The sequence below is a fragment of the Chlorocebus sabaeus genome, chromosome 23 (assembly GCF_047675955.1).
Source record: "Chlorocebus sabaeus isolate Y175 chromosome 23, mChlSab1.0.hap1, whole genome shotgun sequence".
Taxonomy (NCBI): domain Eukaryota; kingdom Metazoa; phylum Chordata; class Mammalia; order Primates; family Cercopithecidae; genus Chlorocebus; species Chlorocebus sabaeus.
The window spans coordinates 20,594,990-20,613,722 of NC_132926.1; the positions used below are offsets into that span (position 1 = coordinate 20,594,990).

The 18,733-nt window shown below is 34.5% G+C and overlaps 1 long non-coding RNA gene across 1 annotated transcript in view; it reads right to left on the minus strand.

Annotated features, from left to right (window-relative positions):
• Positions 1-18,210, minus strand: part of LOC140709910 (uncharacterized) — a 66,062-nt gene extending 47,852 nt beyond the window's left edge. The window contains exon 1 of the long non-coding RNA XR_012090691.1: positions 18,019-18,210. This is a non-coding gene — a long non-coding RNA (uncharacterized lncRNA). The remainder of the gene's footprint in view (positions 1-18,018) is intronic.
• Between the last annotated feature and the right edge of the window lie 523 nt (positions 18,211-18,733).

Below are 18,733 nucleotides of genomic sequence, written 5' to 3' on the forward strand. Positions count from 1 at the left end.
ACTTGTATTGGATAGTAGTCTTAAAGACAGCAGATGTATATCAAAATTCTACCCCCAATCATTAGCTAAGTGATGTAATTTGCCACTTTTCTTTCTAAATTTGTTTCCCCTTCATACAAGTTGTATGAAGATCTTAAAAGTATATAAAAGTTATTAGTAAATCACAAAATAATTTGCATATGTGTAGTGTTATTTTATGTAATCTCAGTAATTAATTTCTTCTATGTTTCATATTTTATTCAATAAGAAACTGTTAATAGCAGTTAAGTCTGGTGAGTAAAACTGAGGGTGCTAAAAACAAAAGAAAACTTCTACATTATACTTCTATGTATCCTTGTAAATTTTATTTTTTACTCTAAAAATATTTTTCCAAAAATGTATTTTTAAAAATATTATCTCAAACCTAATTCCATCATGGGATCAGTTTATTTCAGGTAACACAAGCCTAAAGCCATACATTTAAAAAACATGGAAGTTGCAAGAGCAGAACTAAGTATTGATCAAAATGTTGAAGCCTCTTCAGTTGTTTACAACTCTATACTAAAAAGGGTGAGCTAGTCCCATATCCAAAAGTAATGTACAAATGATCTGCCAAGGCATATTCCTCATCCCTGTACATCCTTCATGAGGGAAAGTAGTGTCCTCTCTATTATTTCTTTTATGGATTTGACAAAAACATTTATCATGACTTTTGTTTGTATTATGAGAGCATCATTTTTTAAAGGAAGTTCTCTTATATCTCACATTCAGATGGTAATCATTTGTGCCCTTCTTTGCTTTTGAAAACAGATCAAACGAAAGTCCATTAGCAAATTATTTTCTTTAGACTCTAGGGAAAACTTGAATAACACTTTCAGAGACTCATGGATCTTCCAGGAGAAATCGCTACAAAAGTAGCGCTGTTCATGGAACAGTAAATTAGTCAAAATTTAATTTTCGACTGAATATTTTTAAGATAAGTGACATCTTCTTTTGTTTACTAAGAGACAGATTGTATTTCTCATAGTAGTAATAAACTTTTTCTACATGTTTGTTTTCACTGCTTTAGAGAACTATAGAAATAAAATCTTCCTTATTGCTCAAGTGAAAAAATTGGCTTACATTTTGTCCAGGTCAACAAGAAGAAAATTGATAGGAAGATTTGTCCAAGTGTATGAGCATTTTTATGTATGAAAGGGCAATAGTGGTTAAAATATATGTAGCTCTGGATGAACGTTTGTGCATGTTCCTTTTAAGCACTAAAATTGGGAATCTCAAGATGACCAGGATGCTTGAACTTCCTCTATTTTATTTCTTTATTTTATTTTGAGACAGAATCTCACTCTCTTGCCCAGGCTGGATTGCAGTGGCACAATCTTGGCTCACTGCAACCTCTGCCTCCCGGGTTCAAGCAATTCTCCTGCCTCAGCATTCCAAGTAGCTGGGATTACCTGCTCCTGCTAATTTTTCTTTTTTCTTTTTTCCTTTTTTTTTTTTGTATTTTTAGTAGAGACAAGGTTTCACCATGTTGGCCAGGTTCATCTCGAACTCCTGACCTCAAGTGATCTGCCCGCCTTTGCCTCCCAAAATGCTAGGATCACACAGGTGAGCCACCATGCCTGGCCATCCTCTATTTTAATAATAGTTTGTTTTTTCAACTGCCTTTGGCCTTTAACTTTTTCCACCTTTTTCATTTCTATGAGTTTCAGAAGATATTTGGTGTAAAACTGATGAGAGCTTTATTAGACTTTATGATTTTTTTAATATACATAATGTAAAACTCCTACAATAATTTCTCAAAATTGGGGCTTAATTATGAGATACCAAAGGAGCACTTATCATTTTAGGGCTTCAGAAATCTGACCTTAAGAAGAGATCTATAGAGTTCTTACCTTTACAGAGTTCTTGCCTTACAGAGCTCTTATGAAGAAGAGCTATAGAGTTTTTACCACTTAAAGACAGTCATTCCAAAGTCCTCCTCACCTTGGTTCAGGCTTACTACTGGACAATTGCAGTCCTTGAACACATATCTCTAATTCTCGATTTTCCTATTCTGTGTCCTCCTTTCTTCTTCCTTTGCTCCATCCCACATCCCTTCTGTAACCAACACATATGCTTCTTTCAATGAACTCAAAATAAAATTCTAAGTCCCCAACCTACTGATGGACCCTCCCATTGGCGAAGGGCATTCCAAAGTTAACCTGAAAAACTAGTTCAGGCCATAATTGGAAGTTGTGGTTGGACCTGCCTCATTATACCATTGTCCTATTGGAATTCAGGCACAGCTGACTAGCATTAATATTACCCAGAGACTTTAAGGCTGATAGAACAGACTCATTCAGTCTGATAAGACACATTTACAACCTAGTCTCTCTGTAGCCTGCTACCTGGAGGCTCTCTCTGCATGATAAGAATTTTGGTCTTCACAGCCCCTTATCTTAACTTAGATGTTCCCTTCTACTGATTGTAGGTCTTTAGATAAACTCTTTCAACCAACTGCCAATCAGAAAATGTTTGAATCTGCATCTGACCTGGAAGCAATACCCCCTCCTGCTGTCTCGACCACATTTCTGACCTGACCACCTTGAGCACATGTTCTCAGCATCTCCTAAAATTGTGTCACAGGCCACTAGTCACTCATATTTGGCACAGAATAAATCTCTTGAAATATTTTACAGTTTGACTGTTTTCATCAACATTTGCTTGTGTTACCAGTACCCACTCCCCACTGCCCAGTTCTTCCAATTCCTGCCCTACTGCAGGATAAAGCTAAGATTTAGAACATTTGATGCCCCCTCTAGAGTTTGACCTTCTTGATCTCATTAGAATTATTTCTTATTCATGATCTACTTAAGGGCTGCCAAGCACACCCCACATTTTTCTGATTTCATCACTTTGCTATATTTGGCCCGTGATCCAGCCCCTTCAGTCTCTACCTTCACACATATACCTTTAATTCCTGAGAATTTCCACTCTTTTCTTCCCTGTGAAGGAATACCCTGATAGACCCTTACTCCTTCACTTCCTGTATCACAACAGACTTTACTCATAATCCCTGTGATTTCTTCATCATATTTATTCACATTTGTTTTTCAAATTATTAAATAAGTAATATTTATTTCCACAAGGTCAGAGAATATATCAATCTTATTCACTTCTATATGATCAGCACCCAACAGTTGACACATAGTGACAATAAGTAAATGCGTATTGAATAAAGAAATATTTCCAATTGTAAGTGATATATGCCTTCTCTAAATCATATTGGATCACTCATACACATTCATTATATACTGCCTGACAGAGTAATTTTATCATTCATAAATGTAAGAAATATATTCTGAACTTCTTCCTTTTGCTAAGGACTTTGAAAGTATTGATTGTCAATCAACATGGATCTCACCTTATTTTTTTATTTTTTTATTTTTTTTGCAGTCTAGTGGAGAATAAAGGTCTTGTAAATATTTCTAATACAGAATAAAAAATGACAAATACTACAGAAGTGGTACAAATAAAGCAGTATCAGAACTAGAGAGATTTGAGAAGCCAATGCTATAGTTTATACAAGTTTAAATGACAAATGAAAGAACCCATTCAGAGATAAAGACCTAATTTTCATACATGCCACCATTCTAATTAAATTGGAAAGCAGAGAATTTGTTTAACGCACCCTTATATCCCTTATACAGTTGTATCTGTCCCAGTGCCTAGGATACAACATTTTACATACCAAACATCCACAATTATCAAATAAACATAAAATACAGATGCATTTATTCTGATTTATGACTTCAACAAGTGTTTGTTAGCATCTCACATATGCTGGGTCTTACAAATACAATGGAAGACAAGAACTCTGCTCTCAAAAATTGTCTTGTATGTTTTCATGGGAAGACTAAGAGTTAAGTAACAATTGTAACAAAATTTTTCTTTCAACATCCTCTATACAGATGAGCTAATTTTGAGGTTGGAAAAGAGACACTAAAATCAATTATATCATATTTTGAAAGATTTATTTATTGACATACAAAGTGGTTTTATCATGTCTCTGGATATAGAAAATATGCAAATTTCTCAAAACTAAATTATTATACAAATGTAAAATAGTATATGTCAATGAATATTAAAGCAAAGTGATAACCTTTATATTAAAAGCTAACATAAGCAGAATATGTCTGCTTTGCCATTGCAGATTTATTTGTATGTTAGTCAGTATTTTATCTGTCTCTAACATTTTGACTCACAGGTCATTCTATGATCTGATAGTGGAAGAAAAGATTAAAATATAAGATTTAACTCTCCCAAAACAAACAAAAAATTAGATCCTTCTAAACTTCACAGCAGTAATTATAGATCTTTTATAAATTAAAAAAAAAATCTCATTTTAAGCTGAAAACATATCCTTGAACAGGAGGAATTCTCTAAAATTTCAATTCAGAAGATATTTACAAATATCCCAAACTTGATTACAAAACACATTACAATTTTAGGTAACCATCGCAGAACTTTCTCAGAGTTCTTTACACTTGTAACCAGAAAACAAGATCCATAATGTTAAATAGATGAAAACACATCAAACAGATACAAGTAGAGACATAATAATTCTGTTAGGTAACATGATGCATGTTATTTTCATTTTTTTATTTTTGAGACAGAGTCTTGCTCTGTCACCCAGGATGTAGTGCAGTGGCATGAACTCAACTCACTGCAGCCTGGACCTCCTGGGCCCAAGCAATGCTCCTGCCTCAGCCTCCCGAGTAGCTGGGAGCACTGGCATGAGCCACCACGCCCAGCTAATTTTTATATATTTTTGTAGAGTCAGGGATCTCACTATATTGTCCAGGCTAGTCTGGAATTCCTGTCCTCAAGCAATTGTCCCACTTTGAACTTCCAAAGTGCTAAGATTATAAGCATAAGCCACTGCATCACCCTTTTTGTTCGTGTTTTACTGTACAAACACCACTATTAGAAAATCAATTTTAAACATAATATTGTTAGATTTTCAGCTCTTTGTATAAATTCTTACTCGTATAAACTAGAAGCAGAGAGAATCTTAGAATCTGATTGATTTTATCCTAAAGTATTACAGCAATAAGCTTTCTGATTGTGACTCACTAGCAATGTAATCTCTCTTTTTTTTTTTTTTTTTTTTTTTAAGTGAAAGGAGAAAATTTGCAGGAGATGATGCTGAAGAGGTAATTAGGGGCTAGATTATACAGGACATTACAAACTATGGCAAAAATAAAACAAATACTTTTTATTTGGATTAATGGGGAGACAATGAATGCATTTAAGTGAGGTTTACATGATCAAAAGTGTTTACAAAGACCACGTCTATCAACATCGTGAGGAATAGATTTTAGAAGCACAAGCCTAAATCAGGAAGACCAACTTGAACGATTTTGAAGGAAGCCCAGACAGTGTAGTTTGTAGAGACAGAATTTAAGGGACAGTATCCACAAACTTGGTCATGGAATTGTTAAAGAAGACAGGGAACTAAAGCAGTAAGTCAAGGATGACTCTGATGATTGGGCAACTGACTATATGGATGGAAGTGTCATTTGTGGTTAGGCAATTAGAAGAAGAAAATTAGCAATGCCTCCACAATCATCTTAAAACATTTATGAATTGAGAATATTGTCTATTACACACAAATTACTCAAATTACTATTACTATTACTCTCAAATTACTATTACCCCTCAAATTACTATTCTTCACGTTATGATATATAACTCATTTGTATCATATACGGTGTATACAAAAGAACCTTTAAATAACAAAATGGAAAAGAAAATTTGTGGACTGAAACTACATTTGAGCTTATTATGAAATTCTTTCTTTCTTTTTTTGCACATAAGGACTTTTCAAGTTCTGTCAAGTTCACAGTTGCCTTGATGTTAACAAATGTATGATCAATCTCCATTTTTTTCTGTCTCAATTTGTATAGATTCAATATAGATTCATCAAATTCTCAGTTCTTCTGTCTGAAGTCTCCAAACTACTTTTAATCAAATTCAGTGAATTTAACACTTATAGTATTGAATGTTTCAGCTTCAGAAATTCCATTCAGTTCTACTTTATAACTTCTACTCATCTCTTCATTCTGTTCAACTTTTCCTTCATTTCCATACATTGCTATATATATGTACACATACATATATATTTATATACACACACATACACATATATGTGTGTGCATATATATATATCCTTTATATGTAGCAATAGCTAGCTCATATTTCTCCTGCTTCTTGACATAACAATTTTATAGGACATGCTAGACAATTTGAGAGAGCTGTATTTTGTTCGTTATTCTTGCTGGCACTTGAGTTATTTGCGGGACATCTGGATCCTTTTGAAACTTGGTTTATGTCTTGTTGTGGTAGATCTCTTACAGCCTCCGCTTTAGGGATAGCTTAGTCCTGGTCAAAAGGCATGATAATCTGTGGTCTTTCCTTAAGGGCCAAAGGGTTTAACAAAGCTTTCCTTCTGTGGCTGTTTCAAACTTAAATTATTGTTTTCATTGACAGCTCCCATCTTTTTTTCCCCCCCATACTGGAGAGTTTCACTCAAGGATCCTTGAGTAGATCTATGATTTTTCTCTGCATAGCTCCATCTTCTCTGTTCCTCTGATCACTAGTATCAGCTGCCTCAGGCTTATCAAACTCCAATTTCTATCTACTAAATTTAATAATTTGCTATTTTTTGCTTGGTTTTCCTATTCTTTTACTGTGATTCAGAGAGTACCTCCAGAAAGCAAGGGTAATTATAGGGTTTGCTTCATTTTTTTTTCTCTCTTTTCAGACCCTACAGTCTTATGCAGCATGTTGATCAATGTCTGAAAGCACTTGATTCTGATATTTTATCTACTTTTTCATTTTCCATTATGGGACATCATGTCTAGCTCTAGCTATTTCATCAAAGCTAGAAATGTCACACCTAACTTTAAATGACACCTAGAATCCTGATATGGCTCAGGTGTGTCCCAGACAAATCTCATCTTGAATTCCCATGTGTTGTGGGAGGGACTCAGTGGGAGGTAATTGAATCATGGGGGCAGGTCTTTCCTGTGCTGTTCTCATGATAGTGAATAAGTTTCACAAGATTTGATGGCTTCATAAGGCGGAATTTCCTTGCACAAGCTCTCTGTTTTTGCCTGCTGCCATCCATGTAAGCTGTGACTTGCTCCTCCTTGCCTTCCACCATGATTGTGAGGCTTCCTCAGCCACGTGGAACTGTTAGTCCAATAAACTCTTTTTCCTGTATAAATTACCCAGTCTCAGGTATGTCATTATCAGCAGCATGAAAACGGACTAATACAAGTCCCGATTGCTTGTTTGGTCTGGGAATATGATGTGATTCTCTGATTATTATTTTGTTCACTAATAAATATGAATCTGGAAGATACTATCATGTGTTCACCAAAAAACGTTTCACTTGTCTCCTTCTATAATTGCAGTAAGAAATGGCCACATGACTCTCTTCTGGCTAAATAGATTATGGATAGAAGTTACGGTGACCACTTTGAGGCTTATACCATAAAATGCTGCTCCAAAGTCCTCTACCCATTTCCTGTCCCTGTCCATTGAATAAATACAGAATAAGCTAAGGACACACAAAATAGGCACACAAAATGGAAGACTGGTGAAGAACACTCATGTTGGATGAGTACAATAAACTATGTAATTCTCTGAAATTTTAGGGTTTCAGCACATCGTCTACTTGAAGGAATAATAATTATAATAATAATATCTACACATCATATTATTTTAATGACAATGCAATTAAATAAAATTAGAAAACATATTAAAATAAACATACTAAGTGCCTATTAAAGACACCTCTTGTTGTTGTTACCATTATTCTCATTAATCCTACTATAGGTCTTACAATTTTTAGTAAAATCACAATATGTATTTCAAATTAAGATTAGCGGGCCAGATAGTATTTCATAAAGTAAATGCAAAAAAATGCACTGAATTATATATTCATCCATACATCTGCAAATATATGTAGATTTTAAGATCTTACCACATTTTTCTATTGATTTTGAATGGCAAATTTATTAAATAAATGGAAATGTATTAAAAATAGGAGCTTGTAAGGCTAGTATAGATGGGTTCATTAAAACCATCATACTCTTTGCTATGCCTAATCAAAGATATGTTCTGCCATTAGAGACTGGGGCCTGAATGGCTTCTCAGACTTACTATGTATACTCAACTTGACGAGAACAATCATCTAGAATCACAAGCTGAGAATTCCATGCTGTTGAAACTATCGAAAGTAATAGTGAATCGACTACGATGACCTGTGAGCAGAGAGAAATAATTATTTCTTCTTCTATCTCCAGGCTTTCTCCTTGAGGTGTATTTTCTGTTATTAGGAATTAAGTAGACCTTAAATGTCACTTGAATTCCTCATCTCAGCACTGCACTTGCATGGTTAAGCCTCTATAAGAGTTAGCAATGATCTGAGGTTGCTCTTAATAAGATCTGTGTTTAAGTCAAATCAGGGTGAAGTGGGTGTTTATGAAGGTGGCAGTTACTTTAACATTCAGATTAAACAGGTTGCGTGGTCTCTTATGCAAGGTACAGGGTGCCATTGCTCATTGTGGTATGTTCCAGGTCCTATCTGATTCATTGCAGTTCCCCCAACAAATGAACATCTTGAACATACTGTGAAAGCATAGCTGACACAATTACTTACTGTTTGTAATATGGTAAAAATCATATATTTATGAGCCAAATTACCAAAGTAAGTAGTTGATAGTGATGTTTTCCAGATTGGCATTTTATTTATTAGTGGTTTCATACTTTTAGTTTAAGAAAAAATTTTTAAAAAATTGTTGCTCAGTATTTGTTTATATCTTAGTAAACTATTCATGCCAACAAGCTCAGATAACAAGTTTTTACTCTTCGTACCTTAGAGAAAAGATGAATATTTTTCTATTGACTAGAGAAACGCTTTCTAACTTTGGTGACCCCTGGTAAATACCTAGAAAACTGACATGTCTCTTAGGAGTCACTGAAATGGAAACATGTGAAGAGCAGGTCACAGACATGAACACATCAGGTTAATCATGTAACTATTTCATAGGGTGCTTGGAATATACATGTAAAATAATGATGCACTGAAGACAATGTGTGTCTTTAAATTTATGTAGAACAATAAAATATATATATCACATCTATTATATATAAATTTGTGTGTGTATATAATAGTAAAACAATAAATAATATAAATAGTATAAGAATATTTTAATGGATCTGATTTGAAGGGCTTAACAAAATTATCTAGTTCGAAAATGATTTGCAGTTCTCCTGATTGTTTCTCTACCTCTCTTTTTCTTTTTCTAAAAATCTATAGAACCAGAGCAAATCAATTGTCTAGCAGCTAGGAGGTCTTCTTCACCATAGAACTATGGCTCTCTTCCTTCGGGTTTAAGGATCTTTCAATTTGGTAAGTCTTCACTGTCTAATAAACATTTAACAACTTCCTACTATGTGCAGGCCCTCTCTAGGGGCTGGGAAGACAATGGTAAAGAAAGACAGGCCGGGCATAGCGGCTCAGGCCTGTAATCCCAACACTTTGGGAGGCCAAGGAGGCAGGATAACTTAAGCCCAGGAGTTCAAGACAAGCCTGAACAATATAGTGAGACTTTACTAGAAAAAAATTAGCCAGGCATAGTGACACACACCGATAGTCCCAGCTACACAGGGAACTGAGGTGGAAGACTGCTTGAGTCAGGGAGTTTTAGGCTGCAGTGAACTGTGATCACTCCACTGCACTCCAGCCTAGGTAACGGAATGAGACCTTGCTTCAAGAAAAAATAAAATGAAATAAAATAAATTTTTTGAGAAAACATGCAGATTTCCTGCTCTCCTGGAAGGTGTAGGCCAATGGAAGAGATGTTAGCTTAATGAAATCACAACAATATGTAAACTAGCACATATGATAACTGCTATAAGGGGGTCTGGTATGTGGTCATGTGAGAATGTAGAATAGGCAAATTTGTCTGTATCAGGACAGTTGGAAAACACTTTCTTCTTTAGAAATGAACAATTTATTTAAAATCTACATAAAATAATTAATTTGGTAAAGAATAAAACAAAAGTTTTCTAAGCACAGCAAACATACATGTACAATTTATTTTATGGAGCTGGAAATTAATTTCCTTCACATGGAATGAATTTTTTCTTAACAAAAATCAGGACCTCTACTTGTCTTATTTTTGTAAACCTAAATGGGGAAAGCGAAATGAAAATGAAGCCTCAATTCTGCTAGAAAGTATGCGTATTTTTTATTAGTCAATATTGTTTGCTTTAAAGACGAAGTTAAATTTTGACGTGTAGGTTTCCCCTGGAAATAATTAATGTATTTCCTTTTTTACATCTATTTGATTTGAACTTCTCTGTTTTGATGACAACAGTAATAATATCATAGTTCACAAAGTTAGCAAACAAAATAAAAATTGTCAAAAGTTTTGTTGCTTGACATTGATATACATGCATTAATGAACAACAAGATTCTACAGCACACATTGAGGGAATTTGAACTGGAGTATTTCATTTGCTTACCAGATCATCTTTAGCAAGTTTCAAGTCATTAATACTCTGAGATGCAGTAAAGGAAGAGAAATCACAAATCAACTTTCAAGTCACCTAAGAATAATTAACCTTCAGATAAGTTTAACACTACTCTAATGTGCTTGTTTTTAACTGCAGAGAAATCAGCTGTGTTTGCTACTAAGAAGCACCTCCTACAACACAGGAAAATCCATTATCAGTTGGCATCAATACTCCATTGTTAAATGGCAGATAGGTGAGGTAGCCACCTGCTTAGGTAGCACTTGAGGTGACTGACTGGATGACCTTGCACCATACAATAAAATTTATTTTATTTTTATGGCTCAAGTTATTCACTAAACAATCTGAGTAATTGATGAATTTCTCATTGTCAAACTATTTTGCAATCTGGACATGTTTCTTCTCCAGAAAGTGAAGCTGATGCCTGAATTTCATTCAAATTCCCTAAGATTTATTGCTATGAACTATGAAGCCATACCTCTTCCACATATATATATATATATAATATATATACATTTGCCATATATAAAAATATATGGCAGTGTATTTGCCAATATATAATTGGTGACTTTTAAGCCAGTGGAAAATAATTGAGGATTGATGGCAGTATCCTTTATATCCATTGATACCCACAGGTTACAATGACAGAAGAGTTTCTTGTCCAAGAGTAGCAAACCAAATTTGTTGTCAAGATCACAGATGGCAAACACTTTTCTTACAGTCAAAACTTTGCTTGACAAAGAAACTCTTCACCATTTCAAAAGCCTCAATTGCCTTTGCAGTTTTCCGAAGGAGTTCATAAAAATTGAATTTTTTATGCTGTTAGCATGCATCATATAATATGCAACAGCATATTATAGAGGAAAACAAAAGTTTATTGCACTAAGGGACGTCAGTAGATATTTTTCGTAGTTGAATGATGAAAGAAAATGGTGTCATTGTAATTCCTCCATGCCCAGCATCAGTCTCAAAATGTCAGCAGACACATAATGGATGTCATCAGTTATTGGAGGTGTGCTTCAATTTTCTTCCTCTGCTCAAAGCCACAAACTAGATTAATTCATACGCCTAAGTCTACTAAGGTCCCACCTGTCATGGGTCCCACTGTGACAAGGCAATAAACCGTGAAGTGTAATTCAAGTCAAAGTTTTTCGATTGGAAAAAAACCCAGGTGTTAGTACATTACCAGCAAATTCCAGACTGAGACTCTATCTCTCCAAAAATGATTCACAACATCTAATGTATTTCTCAGGATAGGAAAAGGCAAAAGGTTTCTTCAGGTTTTATTACCTCAGACTTCCACTTTCAGGAAACTTGCTACAGAATAAGCTTAATTTCTTATGTGTTCATTTATATTAAGAAATCAAACTAGAGGCTGGGCATAGTGGCTCATGCCTATAATCTCAGCACTTTGAGAAGCCAAGGTAGGCTGTCATATTTTTCAGTTTAACTTTGCAGAGAAACTGATCTTGTAATCTTAAAGTTAAAATGAGCCTCTGAAGGTAAATTAATATAATCAAGGATATTTCTCAATGTAGTGGTTGCTTCCTTATTGTATTTACAACAGTGTTTTTTTCTGGACTCTGACACTTTTTTTAGTGTTAACTGGCTAAACACATTTATGATGAGCATTATAATCAAACTCATTATTTTCATTGTCAGTAATGTGCCAAGTACTGTACAATTGCTATGTCAAACTCTATTTATATCTGCTTTTTTACGTGTACATGTCTATTCACTGAGTGGGGAAGAAAGAGATAGAAAGAAGACGACCCCACAGTTATTGTTATCTTCACCTAAAAGTAAGGAAACTGAGGCTGTATCTACTCAAAAAACCTTAAGGCTTCTTACCCTAAAGTAGTTATTCATGTTCCCAAAAACGTGTATATTGTGATTTATACATGAATTTATATTTTCCAATTGACATCATAATTTCAGATTTAATAAATCACTGTTTCTAAATCCTTTATAGCATCTAACATTTCAAATTCAATTTGCTGTGGACACCAGACCCCTTTTTATATATGTATGATTTTTTTGTGGCTAAATTAGGAAAGTCTGTATTACAAAATTCCAAATAATTCAATTCAATAGAAAATCCACTTACTTTTTAAAAAACCAAACCAAGTTCTTAAAAACTGCATACCAGTATAGAAAAAAAAATTAATTATTTAAATAAACCTGGTTATACAATCTGTTAGTAAATTGAATTTTCTTATCACATGAATCACAGCTACTATCTATTGTTTATCAACACCCATTTTCTAATCACTGTGTGTGTGTATGCTATATATATATGTAAAAATATATATAGCATAATAGTTTTATTTTACATTCTCAACTATTCTATGAGGTAAATACTCTTATTTCCATTTTACAGATGAGAGAATGGAGGTTACAGATATTACGTAATTTGGCCAACACTACAAAAGTGGGTATTTTACAGAGATAAATGAGTATTTGAAGCTGGATATGACTAATTCAAAATCAGAGATCTTAAACCATTCCTTTGATCCATTAGAAAATATATCTATTAAGTTATGCTTATATTTATAGCACAAAAAGTATAGCTGGCCGGGTGTGGTGGCTTACGCCTGTAATCCCAACACTTTGGGAAGCCAAGGCAGGGGGATCACCTGAGGTCAGGAGTTCGAGATCAGCCTGCCCAACAGGGCAAAACCCCATCTCTACTAAAAATACAAAAACTTAGCTGGACTTGGTAGTCGGCGCCTGTAATCCCAGCTACTTGGGAGGCTTATGTAGGAGAATCACTTGAACTTGGGAGGCCGAGGTTGCAGTAAGTCAAGATTACACCACTGCACTCCAGCCTGGGTGACAAGAATGAAACTCCGCCAAAAAGAAAAAAAAAAAAAAAGCCTAGGGATGCTGTAGTTAACGCTATCTTTAAAAATTAAGAATTTGCTAGTGTTCATTTTCAATAAACTTAAAATTAAAGACTATTGGCTGGTATTGCCTGGGTTCTAGAAGATGTTTGGGGTATTGCCAACATAGGAATCGTTTCTTTCGGTTGTTTGCTTTACATTCTATCAGGGCCATTCATACACTTACTCTATAGGCAACTTTTTAAAATCTATTATGTTCTTTCCTAGACCCAAAAGATTAAATGATGAATATGATAAACAGGTTTGTGCCCTCATGGAATTTGCTACCTGGATATAAAACTAAACTAATTACAAACATATTACAATAGTATTTTCTCACATGGTGTTTGAGTTTCCTAAAATATGAATGTTCAGAGAAAAGTCAATAATTCATGATTCCTACACATTTTACTATAATTAATCAGAAATTTACTAACTGGTTCTCTTAAATTAGAGTTCACTTATTAACTAAAAGTCTCTTTTAAAAGTATATTCAGGCATCCTCCTAATAGTACATAGTATGCACTTGGAAATTTTGCCTCTTTACCCTGCCTAAAACAGTTATGATGCAAATGAGCCTCTCTCAAGATCAACCTAAATAAAAGGCATATGATTTAAGAGTCCATTATTAATCAACTTTACTTGAAATCACACTTTTTAAAAAAAGAAAAACTATTTACAATTATAGGCATCATGTGTTTATTAGTCTATCATTTTCAAATTAAAAAAAAATTCTTTTCTACTAATTACTTATAATTTATGCCAGGCAGAGGGCAGGTTTCTTTCCCTAAGGCTATCCCCAAAATACTTAACTGCATTTACCAGAATACTCTGAACGCAGTTTTCCTTTTGTGTTTCTCAGATCTTAGTATGAACTATTTGGCAAACAAATGGATTACGTCTAGGCTACTATTTAAATTACTAAAAATCCGGAACAACTCATGGGATTTGCAAAGAAATCCAACTTAGCACAATACTGTATCTTAGGCATGAAGAGAGAGGCTCCAGAGGCTGGAGACATGGAAAATATAGTGATGCTGGTCAAGGGGAACAAACTTGCAATTATAAGATGAATAAATTCTGGAGACCTAATGTATTACATGGCGCCTCTACTTAATAAAAATATACTTGAAGTTTGCCAAGTGAATAGATTTTCAGTATTCTCATCACAAAAAAGGTAAGTATGTAAGTTGATAGATGTGTTAATTAGCGTGATTGTGGCAATCATTTTGCAGTGTATACCTGTATAAAAACATCACGTTGTATAGTTTGAACATATACAATTTTATTTATCAGTTATACCTCAATAAAACTAAGAAAGAGGAAGTGGCGTGGCTTAAAAAACAACAGGTGGTAAATTAAAAATACTTCTTTAAGGTTCATTTCCCTTTTCTATTATTTTGAGTTACTAAAATACATCATTTTGGGTGGTCAATAATATGAAAATAAAAATAACTTTACAGTAGTTATAGTAAACCAGAGTATTCAACAACGAGCCAGCATCAATGTATGGTTTGTAGTCAAGCTCAGTCTTAGGCCTCCTGACTTAAAGCTCTTTTCTTTTTGATTCATGGGTTAAGTCCAAATTTAGATTTTCAAAATTTTTGACATACTTTGTTTGAGTAGCTACAAAATACTATGAAAAATGTAATTAAATAGTAAAGCGTGTTTTATTTCTGTCATGTTTGCTTTAGAAGATAAATGTATTGCTTCTAATGTCTCAAAATTAGGAGATAGAGAAGGGACCAAAAAAAAAAAAATCAAGTTTAAAAACTTCTCTTCCTTTTACTATACTCATGACTGACAATGCAAGCAAGCCTTATGAAATATGTCAGTATAGTACAGGAGGACAGTACCAATCCATTTGTGTTGGCATGAAAGCTGAAATTTCTTTGAAAATTCCTGTATAAATGGATTATCGTTCTAAGATATCCTGGACATTTTTGTCTCCCTTAACGGAGCAAACCTTAAGGAGATAATTTCACGAGAAAGGCAAAATTTATATTGGTTTTGAATCTTCCAAGTTTTCTTCACCAAAACTTAGAGTCAGAGTCCCAGAGTTGGAGATGGTATCAACAACTTTGATTCCCATCACCACGAAGTATGACGTCCTTCTTTGATTTGTATGTGCCTGTTTCAAACCACAAAAATGTGTTGGCCTTTTCTATACAAAAACTTTATACCTGGGGAGAGAGACTTCTTCTCCCTGGAGCATTCATTTCTTTAAGGTGAATACATTCAGATCCTTTGGTGTTCTTAATAGAGTATTCATTCTAGAGTTTTCACTATTTTAGATTCTCTAACCTGAACACATTTGAATTTGTCACTGTTAATTTTTAGTTATGGAGCCCAAAATATCTTGTATATTACTTTCTCAGGAACTATGCAGTAGTCTCTCAATCAGAAAAAAGAAAAAGAAAAAGAAAAAAAAAGTGAAACCATTATTTTAAAACTTACTTATCTCAGAGAATACTTGTCTTAACTTAGTTAAAAGTACATTTTCACTTACTTTTTTCTTCAATAAGAGGAAAACCTCATTTTTTTTTCTTTTACTATTCCCTAAAAAGCCTCATCTAACTATGCTTCCTGTCTACTGCTCTGAACTCATCTCTTCCACGTTAGTAACGTAGTTTGTTTATTCATTTCATTTGTATCTCTTCACCACTAAAATTCCCTGAAAGACGGTCTTTTTTCTTCTCTTTCTCTATCTTATTTCCTTTTTCCATCCTTAGAGCTGGCTTTTTACAATGCATAGTCTCTTCACTATCCAGGATTCCTGACCTTCCTGACCTTGGTCAATATGTGCAGGGTAAGTTTCCCCTCCATTTCTCTAGGAAACTCTCATTAATTCCATGGGTACAGGTTTTTTGTTTTGTTTTGATTTGATTTTTTTCAAATGTCCTTTCCAATCACTCTTCAGCCACCCTTTCTTGAAGGGTAAACTTTTTCCTTGCCATCTTTGTGACCAAGCTCGGGGCTTGTTATCAGAGAAACTGGTTGAAGTCACCTGTCATTATTCTGAGATGCCTATAGAAGTTTAATATTAAAGTAGTCTACATTGTGCATGCAAGGCAGAGCACCTTTATATTTCACACACACCCACATACATGAAATAACCTATTGTGTTTTTTTTTCATTAGTAAACCTAAGTGTTCTCCAAACAGTATATTGAGATACACAAGTTGACATTGTAGCAACTTAATTGATCAGAAGCAATTTTAAACAAAATAGAATAGAAATGAAAGAAACATGATTGCAGCAGACATAGCAAAGGGAAATATACATACGTATATGTAAGTGTATACTGGGTTGTCATATAAAATGCATTTTAATAATGTATCACGCTGAAAAATATTTTAAAGCCACTAGTTTAGCCAGTTACTTTGGAACACCTGTACTAATTTTGCATGTCTCTTTTGATTCTAAGATTTTATAGTTCTGATAGGGACCCAGATTCTCCCCGTAGCTCCAAAGTTAGACAACTTGGAATCTAAAATAGTAAGATGCTGAGATGCAAACATCTCAAGATGCTCTCTTTCTCGAATAGTCTAAGGTATATGTGACTCAGAAAAATCATAATCCACAATTACCCTTCGTGCTATTTCCTGTGGTGAAGCATTTTCTGGAAGATTCTTGTAAACCTGGGTTAAATATATCCCTATAAGATAAACTTGAAATAGCACCATGCTTACTTCTGAACACATTAACTTCATGATAACAAAACATTTGTCCAAGTTCCCAAAAACTTGCTTTTGCCTTTGTCTTTTTCAGCTCACTCTGAGATCCACAAGAGACCACTACTGTAAGGGGGAAGGGACAATGAACACAACAGTTTCTCACTTAAGAGTGGAAATATTCAATTCATTTGGAAGCAAAAACCCCAACTGTGGTTATGTTATTCACATGCCCATTGAATTTGCCTTTTTCTTGAATTTAATTTTATGTAGAATCCATGTAAATATGTTACGTATATTACAAAGTGTGTAATATATGTGTAAATACATTATAAAGTCCTTCGTAATGTAATGACTTAAAGAAATAGCATCCTTCCACACCAAGCAACAAAAGTGTAGCTCTGTTCTTGCCCTACTACTCAATATAATTCATGCAGCATCACACTTCAGTGTGTAACAGTTTAACACAACACCCAACACTAGAGCAGAATTTCTTCAAAAAGTGGCAGGTGAGGAACAAAGGGCAGAAACATGATGCATTTCTTACTAAAAGCTTAAGTACTTGCTTTTTGAATTAAAATAGACTATCCTGCTTGTCTCTTCATGTCAGGATAGATGCTTAATTTTTCTGTATAGTGTGGATTTGATGTAAAATGGACCCATGGAGTCCGAAATCTTTGATATTTGTTATTCATTTCTTTTACAAAATCTCATGTCCTGGAGAGACACATTCCATTTAGAAATTTGGATTCAGCTAAATTCTCTACTTTTCAGAGTATCACACATCTTATTTTTAGTAAGTAAGGCTAATCTATGTGATTATCTCCTCCCTCCCTTTCTTCATTTTTTCTTCCCTCCTCCCCATTCCCAACCTTGGAATTTCTGCCACTTACCAGTGTGTTAAGATGCCTCTCACACTTGCAGAGCTGTTATGAGCTGCGGGAAGGAAAGAAATAGCAGGTGTAGACTGGGAGGGTGTGGTGTGAAGATTCTGTAGAGAAGATGGAGCTTACAGGAAACTCAGAAATGAGACTGGTAAATGCTAGCCCAGACTTTGCTCTACATAAAAAGTAAGTCAGTATGGAGAAAAGTCCAGTGCAGAAAAATCTCATGAAATACACAGTTTCATACCACCACTTCTCATTTGCTTAAAGGCTAAAATTCTTCTCCTTGTAATTGTATACTATTTCTGAGACGTCCAGGGTTGATACTCACTTGCCTTCAGGAGCAGGTCATTCACTATGATATCCTGGTTCTACTCCCAAACTGTTGCTGCTGTTGCAAAGTCCCACATAAAGATCTGCAGCATTTAGTGACCATCCCACTATCCACCTTCATAAACTCAGTGAAAAATACCCCCATTCCACTTTCCTACTTCAACCCCAGCATGGAGGAAGCCCTTTGCTTCCATCCACTACATTGTGGAAGAGTCCAGGCTCTTCTTTCTTATGATAATTAACTTAAAGCTTGAGATAATGTCATGAAAGCTTAACACATAGATGAAGTTTCAGTTTCTCCCCAGGATCTCTACCTGGGCTGTTTCTCTGCATTGCTCCAAGCAATCCCCAGGGGAAGCACATCCCCAGGGGAAGCTCAACCCCTACTCCT